Source organism: Trichogramma pretiosum, unplaced genomic scaffold (genome assembly GCF_000599845.2).
Source record: "Trichogramma pretiosum strain Unisexual culture from Peru unplaced genomic scaffold, Tpre_2.0 scaffold4, whole genome shotgun sequence".
NCBI lineage: Eukaryota > Metazoa > Arthropoda > Insecta > Hymenoptera > Trichogrammatidae > Trichogramma > Trichogramma pretiosum.
The window spans coordinates 1,715,332-1,724,264 of NW_019641688.1; the positions used below are offsets into that span (position 1 = coordinate 1,715,332).

Here is an 8,933-nt window from a genome sequence, read left to right on the forward strand (position 1 = left end):
TTACTATTATTATTTCTATCATCATTATTATTATTGGTAGTAGGAGTAAAAAAAACTTATTACCTATTATGATTATTATGAATTATTATATTATTTTGATTATTATGTAGTTATAAGATTTGGAACTTCCCATCTTAATTGTCACTGACACAAACTGTCTATTTGTAATATTTAAGTGCGAAAGCTAGTGCGATTTTTTATTGAATATTATACATGAATAAATGAATATTAAAAATAATATTATAAAATTTTCCGACTCGTGTCCTCTATTTATTAATTTTTCTATATTATACATACACGCATACACATGTACACATGCAAGTTTATGTTTGTTTGCGCGTATGTAACATCACATGAGTTGAATAGTACATGCATACTAAATATTCTCCTATACACATTTATAGATATGCTCATCATTGTCATTATTTAAATAAAAGTTATTTTTTCTGAAGCTACTTTGGTTTAGCTCTAAATTATAAATATAAATATATAAATATAAATATATGTATAGATAGCGATAGGCGCAAGCTTAAGTAAAAATCGTACAAATCGTGTTGTGTATACTTAAAAATAAATTAACGGAATAATTAAGATAAATACTATTACATTACTAGCGTAAATGAAATAAACGGTTGCTTCATCCGTACTTTTCACAAGGACACGACGACGATAATCCGCGTTGTTTATCAATGTAGCTTCAAAGCAGCTATTACCATTTAAATTAATCTGTATTATAAATTTTAAGGTGATAAATGTTATAAAAGAAGGAAGAAATGAGTGAATATATACAAATAATTGTTTTACTTTTTCGTTTGTACATGTAAAACATGAGTGCGAAAACCATTTTGTAATTGAATATTATATATGCAATGATGTATAGTTAGATAAGCAATTCGCTCTATGCAATGTGTTTTTACTGGTGTAAGATTGATGAGCCCAATATTATAGAAAATATATTATTACGTAAAAGGAGTAAATTATGAAAACATTCGTTGAATACTACGAACAATATGATACTCTATTATTGGCAATTATTATTGACATTAGTTCTTGAACGGTGTTAATAAATAAGCAATGTGATTTAAAACGTGTAGCTGGTAACGTTTCAACAAGAAAAAAAATAAGAACAATGTGATTTTACGCCATAAAGATATTAAGATCAACGATTAAAACGTATTAAAAAAAATAAGCGTAAAATCCTTTAAATATCTCATCGAAAATAAATCTAGTTAAATCAAATGAGAGTTTGTGATGAACGAATACAAGAATGAAATTTCGGTTATTCAATTAATTCAGAGAAACGAAAAAAAATACATTTATCTGAATTATTAACTTGTACAGTATAGTCGTGTATATTTGAAAATGCTTTATCAAGATTACACAAAGTGACAAGTATGAAATATTATTTTTTCTCTAAAGTTTAACTTCTGGTTGTACTTGTTTGTGTATATGTTTGTGCATACGTGTGCATGGTGTGTTTGCGTAATGTAAAGACAAAAAAAGTGGACTAAACCGTGCAGCATCCAACTTTTGCAATTTTTATATAGAAAAGAAAACTGAAACTTTCTCTCTCTTTTGAATAAATGAGCGTTTATATAGGATATAAACTAAGTTTTTTAACGAAAATGTTTGCGAGTGAGAGAGATTCTCTTGGAGAAAGTGTTCAATATATGAAAAAAAAATTATTGTGTGTATTTTTAGTGACGGTTTTGGTAAAAAAAGAAAAAAATAATCAATTGAAATCGAAGAAAAGACAATTTTTTATTTCATTAGCTACATGAAATAAATGGAACGTTTGAATCATGAAGAATGGTCGATAGTTCGAAGCGAGGAGAATCGCGTAACTTAATAACGAGGGAGAGAACGAAAAACGACAAGTGTGGAAAAATGACACACTGCTATATATTATACATAAAGAAAAAATTGCAGATTAAAGCAAAGCGCGCGCTCATATGATCCCAGGAAGAAAAAAAAATTCGTACGTTTATTATCACGTCATAAAGAAACTCTGTAAATATTTAAAAGAATAACTATGATTACAATAATAATAATTATTATTAATAATAAATTTCCACTATTTTTCAAATTGATTCATCCTGCCCCTCTTATTTAGCTATAAAGACGCACTGCCCGATATGCAGATGAGCTTTTTTTCTTACAATTTTTGCTGTATGAGTTATTTGATCGAGATACACGAAGCGCATCTTGAACAAAAAATAAAATATTTGACTCTAGTCGGTTAATAATCATAGATTTTCTTGGAAATGCGATGATTTTTTGCTTTCGATAAGCGACTTGTAACAACGTCGAATGTAGTTCGAAAACTTTTTATTCGGAATTATTATTACTCGGTGCTCTCGTACGCGCAGATAAATCGTCTGATTTTCTCCGTTCCGTCATGTTCGATGAAAATCAGTGGATTTTTTATCCAGCGAACTTGCGAACGTAAATCATGCTACAATGCAAATGTGCTCGCTGCTGCTGGATGACTCTCGCCTCATTTTTGGGTATATATATAATTAATCGAGTCATTCGCTCCGCAGATGAGTCCAACTCCGCACAGGCGTGCGATCAAGCTCGCGCGCCCATGGGAGCTTGCAAACTCAACTTCATCGCGGCGCAGTGGATTCGAAAATAATCTCAGGTTAAACTTTTCGCCGATGCTGGTAAAAAAAATCATTGAAAATCAGCCGGTGCGCGCGAATTTATCGAGACTCGGTATATCGCGCGAAGATAGGGCAGCTTTTGGTATTGCGTGCGGCTGCGGTGGCGGTGTGGGGTGGTGGTGCGTTCCCGAAGTCGAGACAGTCCTAACTGCAGAGCTGCTGTACCAAGAGTGACTGAGTCTGTGTAGTACTACGTCATCGTCGTTAAAGCTCTGCGCATGTCCCCACCTCCCTTTTTGCTGTCGTCGTCGTCGTCGTCGTCGCAAAAGTCGCTCAGCGAAAACTGCAAAGCAGCAGCAGCAGCAGAGCGAGCTTAGCGGAGTCGAGTCAGTAGTAGCAGTAGCAACGCTGAACACGGTCGGTAATACGGTGTGTATACACAGACGTCGAGACTGCGAGAGCCAGAGGGAAATATATCGAAGCTGTGTGCTTCTATACGCCGCGGATTGGCAGAGTCGCGGCCCCGACACAACGAGCCAAGACAGAGAGGGAGAGAGAGCCTTTTACTGCTCTCAGCTTTCTGCTATTCTCGGAGAAAACACTTAAAATTCGACGGTCGGCTGGCCGAGAGAGAGAGAGAGAGAGAGAGAGAGAGAGAGAGAGCTTTTCTCGTCGCTCCTGCTAATAAAGTGTGCGTGTACGCGAGAGAGAGAAAGAGAGAGCTGCTGCTACTGCTGAAAGTCACATGTACCATTAAGCTATATCATACCTAGACGAAGGGGCGCTGCAACAACTGCGCTCACACGCATGATAAAGAGAAAAAGAAAAAAAACACAACAACGGAGCTATAAAATACGGTGCGTTGAGTGAGAGCGACGACGACAACTGCACGGTATAAACTTTGAAAACAGCAGCACTGGCAACTGGCAACTTTTAGCAACGGCAGCAGCAGCAGCAGCAGCCGCAGCACTGCCAGATTAGATATTGCCTCGTGTGTATCTCTCTTTATTGTATACGAAGAATCAGATTCAATAACAGTGCAACAACGATGTGCGGCCGAAAGTCTGCGGCAGCGGCGTGGCTTTTCTAGCGTCCCCTCGGTCACTTGTCTACGGACGCCCCAGCTTCTAGCCAGCTTTAACGTAAGTGTCTCGTTATTCTTACTATATAATAGCGTTAGGCACATTTTCTTCTATGCAGTCATCGGCACCGAAGTAAAGAAAATAAACAAACGATGTCTATTTCTCGTAACCCTCGTGTGCGTTGATAATGATGTGCGAAGTCGCACAGTGCATCGAACGTCGTTGCGCAGCGCACTCGTTTGAAAGTATAATCGCGGCCCCTGCGTGCACGCGACTTTTTATGTATTATATTCGCACGCGGAACGTGTGCAGTGCCATTGACTTCGCATCGAGGAAAACAAACAACGAGATTGCAGCGAGTCGTGTGTTGCTCGGCGATCGAGTCGATACGTATCATACGCTCGAACTTTTATACTTTTTTGTGTAATGGAAAACGACCTCGGGCTTGCTGCAAGCTCTTGACGAGTTGCGGGCGAATAGAGAAAAAAAGTCGCAACTTTGGACGTTTTTCGTAGTCGTCGTGGTCGTGTCGTTATAGTCGTGTGTGTCGGATCGATCGACTATGCGTGCAGTAGTAGCTGTACACACGGAGACTCTCTCTCTCTCTCGAGGGAGTTATAATACACATACACGCGCTCCGCAACCATATACGTATATAAGACACACGGCTACATGGACGCACTGCACAGCAGCAGCGAGGCTCACGTGTTCGCCGCGACTCTCTGCCGCAGTCGGTAAATTCTCGAGTCTTTCTCTCTCTCACATTCTATATATAGCGATGTACACGTGCGAAGCTGCGAGGGAGCTTCTCGATATATAAATATAGAATTTCACACTCGATCTTTGCGTCGCGAGGAATCCTAGGCTGGATCGATACTCGCCACAAGCCATGTAGCCATGAGCTGCCGAAAGCGCGACGAAAGCGAGCTTTTTTTCTGACGAGAGCTTCGATCGTGGACACACGTGCCCGCGCGCTGCTGCCGATGGAATTGATGCAGCAGCGCGGCCCTGCTGCGGATCGACCAATTGCGCAACTATTACGTGGACGCGAAGCGCTTTTTCCGTCGCGTGTAAAGCTCTGCGGCGAGGCAGAATCGATTCGCTCGAAAAGTCGACGCGTGCGACAAAAGTAACGAGGTTCGCGCTATTGCACGACTCATCGATGAACGACGCGTGAGTAATTCAATTCTTCATGTGATAATGTTCACGCGAATTTTCAAAACTCATAGCTAATATCTTTGTTTTCTTCTAAAAAGACGTATTCGATATTTTTCCACCGAGTCGAAGAAAACAATTTTGGGGAGTGCCTAGATTGGTTTCAAACAACAAGAAAACATCGCAGCCGCCCATACCAGCTGCCATTGTATCGAAAGAACTATGAAGGCATTGGCCTCGTAAAATCACCCCTGCGTGACGTTGTTCCACGTAATAAGAAAAATCTCACAACCGATCGATTCCAAAAATATTACGCTCGCAATAACTTAGCGAATCGCCAATTTGGCTGGTCGCTCTCGCGTGACAAAACCTCGACGTGTGCATGCGTGTCTGTGCCGAAATGATCGACAGAAATGATTATCGCAGGATAGAGCTTCACGCGAGACTTAAAATAGCATTAGGCGCGCTTATCAAACGATGGAGCAGCGAATGAGCTCGTCCTCTCTTGCGCGCGGAAGCGATCAACCTTCGGTGCTATGAGCAACTTCATCGCCTTGACGCTCCAAAAGTTATATATATCGAATAAAGATGCAGCGTCACGCGTACACAAGTATCGAAAATTCGCCAGATATATATAAACGAAAATCAATGGTCAAGTTCAAGTACGCGTCTCGTGCAGTGTGACTGGCGGCAGAGCCCGCGGCCAGTGGCTGCACGCTCTCTCTCTCTCTCTCTGCATACTAGTGTGCAAGTAGCAAAGGCATATTATATACAAGATGCATCATCAAGCTGCTGCAGGCCGCAAGCACGTGTGTCGATGTGTGCGCGACAGAGGCTATTATACGTAGAGTCGCGAGACACTAGACAACGACGACGAAGCGAGCTGCCTGCATCGTCGCGCCGCGTCGACACACGGTATAGTGCTGCTGCACAAATTTTGGAGGCTCGCCAAACGATCCGTGCAGCAGCAGCAGCAGCAGTAGTAGCACCACCGAGAGCGCGACTTTGCGCAAGCGACCTTGACAATTTTGCGAGAGCGAGCGAGAGCTTTCAACCATAGTCGACTTACACACAAAAGCCGCGAGCGCGAATTCTTCCGACAGATACGCGAGCTGCGATTGTTAACTCGCGCGAACTTTTTTGCCCGAAAGCAAAGCAAAGGCGCCGTATTATTCATCGATACTTTTGATGGTCGCGACGTGGGCGAGTCCCGCCGCCGACTTTGTCTCCGGAAAAAGCTCCGAGATCGTAAATCCTGGACCCTTCCGCTGGAAGTATCGCGACGACTCGTAGCCGAGCACGTGGGCATGCCTATGTAATAGCGTATATATACGTAGATGTGCGCGAGATTCGAATTCGCGCGCAGCATTTAATATTATATATATACATACACACGCATTGGTATAAAGCTCGACGGCGGCAGCGTGGGCCGTGGCGGCGGCGACAACTGCGGCAACTGTATAATACAATCGTGACGTAATTTCAATACATACCAACTTCATAATCTCTCCTTCGATTGCGCTGTCTATAATAATTATTTTTATCGGCTGTAACGATCAAACATCGAGTTCTCTTGTCTTTTCTGTGTGTTTTTTTTCTTCGTGTACAAAAAAAAATTAGCATTTCTTCGAGCGTGAAAGAGAGCGATCGTCAACGTCGTCGTAGGCGCCTTATCTCTCTGCTGCTGCCTTTCCAGTCGCCGTTTTGTATTATAACGAAAGATATCGAATCTTTTATCGCTCTATAAAATTGCCTCGTGCACTCGGCGACTTGATCCCAAATCACAGTTCGCTACTAAGTTTCATCGAAAGTTCGTATAATAGCTCGCGCGCTTAGCTTCTGCACACGCACGAGCTTAACTAGTCAGTGACAGCTTTTTTTTTACGGATTCGCTGCTACTGCAGCTAGGAAGGAAGTTTTTTTAATCGTTTGGTTTTCTATTCGAATATCTAAACCGGCTTTTCTTCCTTCTCGACTCGTGATTTTGGACAACATGGATCTCGTAAGTGTTTGCTTTGCTTTTTTACATTATTATCCGTTATTATTCTCGTCGTGACTTTTCACGAATCTTCAAGTGCGCGAGATCGTTGATCGGTGGCATGCATTCCCGCCAATCGAATTCGCTCCAAGCTCTACTATCGCTTGCCCCTATGATAATACTTTTCTCTGTCTCCCTCTCTCACTGGCTGCACACGCGCAAAGATATAAATAGCTTATTAAATATTAAATACGAGAGATAAAAGTGGGTATAATATCTTTCGTATCGGGTGCGCGCGAACTGATGCAGTCGCGATGCAGAAAATGAATTACGACGACGATGGCATGCGCTCATTGTGTCTATATACAATTGATATTTGCACAGAGATTCGTACGATGGAGAGTACTACACCACTCGACTAAAAGCTCTCGTATCATATACACTATACTTTCGAGAGAGTAATTTCGTGCCGGTGTAACGCGAAACGTACATACAGCACGGACTTTTCAGTCATGGCCATTTGCAGTATTGCAATCGTAGAAATTCGTTTGTACGTATAGGCACGTCGATTGTTTATAGATGAAAAATAAGCGCGCTTAATCCAAGCGCACATTCAGTAGTTAATCCGCAAGGCAAATGCACGAACACGAACGTGCGAAATTCAGTGAACAAAGTGTTGTTGGCAAAATTTTTATCACCATCCTGTACTGTGAATTTGTCCTGATATAATAGTTGAATCGTTAACGAGAGACGTTTCACTGCGGAATGATTAGTAAAGCTCGATTTCAAAAATGGCATGCTTTCATTGAATGTTCGTGATTGCAATTTTTATTTTAAAATACAACTGTGCACGATACAACGTGGAAACAAATTTTATAAAAAAAAAAAAAGAGAAGCCAAAACGTAGATATCGAATTTTGTTATTTTACACGTTTTTGGGACGAGCTTAATTGCGAGTTGTTTGCGCAGAAACTTATGAAAAACGTTACGTTAGAGTCCAAAAGAGCAAACGGGGTCGAATCGCGAGTTCGCCAAAGTGCGTTTATGAAGTACAGCACATATTGCACGAGCAATTACATTCGTTGGCTTTTGACGTTAATGAGCGCGCCCGCGAGGCACGTACATAGCATATCGTATTTAGGATTCATAATATAATACCCAGAAAATACGTCAAGAGACACACGGAAGAAAAACAGCGAAAACATATATAATATAATATGCGATGACGACGTCGACGATGATCATCATCGTTGGCCGCCTTTTTTTAGAACGCGCGGCACGATTTTAAGAGACTTTCGCGTTAATAACTTGCCGATAATCTGCCGAGCTGTGAAAGATTTTTCGCGCGGCGCGAGCCCAACACTTTATTATTATTATAATTATTATTATTAAATATTAAATATTAAATACGATTTGCTCGTAGCATTAGTGACGCTCGACTTGAGTGCTATTCGAATCAGCCTCGTTACTCGTCCATGCGTGAATGTATAGAAATTATCGTCGTTACGAAAATTGATCGATACTGCGCCGACTGTTGACCCTTTTTTTTCGTAATCGTGTCACACGTACGCCGTGTAATAACTACTTGGATTTTTCTTATCTGTAGCGGCAATCATCGCATCTGAGAAGAGACTCCAAATTTGTTCAGACGATTCAATTAGTGCCGGCAATAATTTACTGTTTGTTTTGTTTTGCTTTGTTCTTTCTTTTCATCGTCACGCGTACACTCGAAGAAAAAGGCACCTACAACACACTGATCTGGTGCTAAAAAAAGGTACTCGTCGCTCGATGTAATGCTTCCGCGCGCGAAATTCGACGTACGAGAGAGACTGTATATCTGCTACCGTTGGCCTTGCTTAATTTTCGTTTTTTTCTTTCTTTTTTTTTTATATAAAAATAAAAAAATCGTATATGAGCAATTCTCTAAATGAAACGCATTTTTGGAGGTAGAATCGTGGCAAATTTTTTTTTCAACCTACGCGGATACGGACCCCCGGGAAATGTTTTTGGGGGTCCTAGGAACATGTAACCACGTAGGAACCATTGAAATTTCAATAGTGCTTACTTTTATAGCTACTTTTGTGATTTAGAGGACGAAAAATCATGTTTTCT

At 41.1% G+C, this 8,933-nt stretch overlaps 1 protein-coding gene across 1 annotated transcript in view; it reads left to right on the top strand.

Moving 5' to 3' along the window:
• The first annotated feature begins 2,979 nt into the window (after positions 1-2,979).
• Positions 2,980-8,933, top strand: part of LOC106656306 — a 22,037-nt gene continuing 16,083 nt past the window's right edge. Inside the window, exon 1 of the mRNA XM_014377200.2 lies at positions 2,980-3,748. The gene's annotated coding sequence lies outside the window, so the exon portion shown is untranslated. The remainder of the gene's footprint in view (positions 3,749-8,933) is intronic.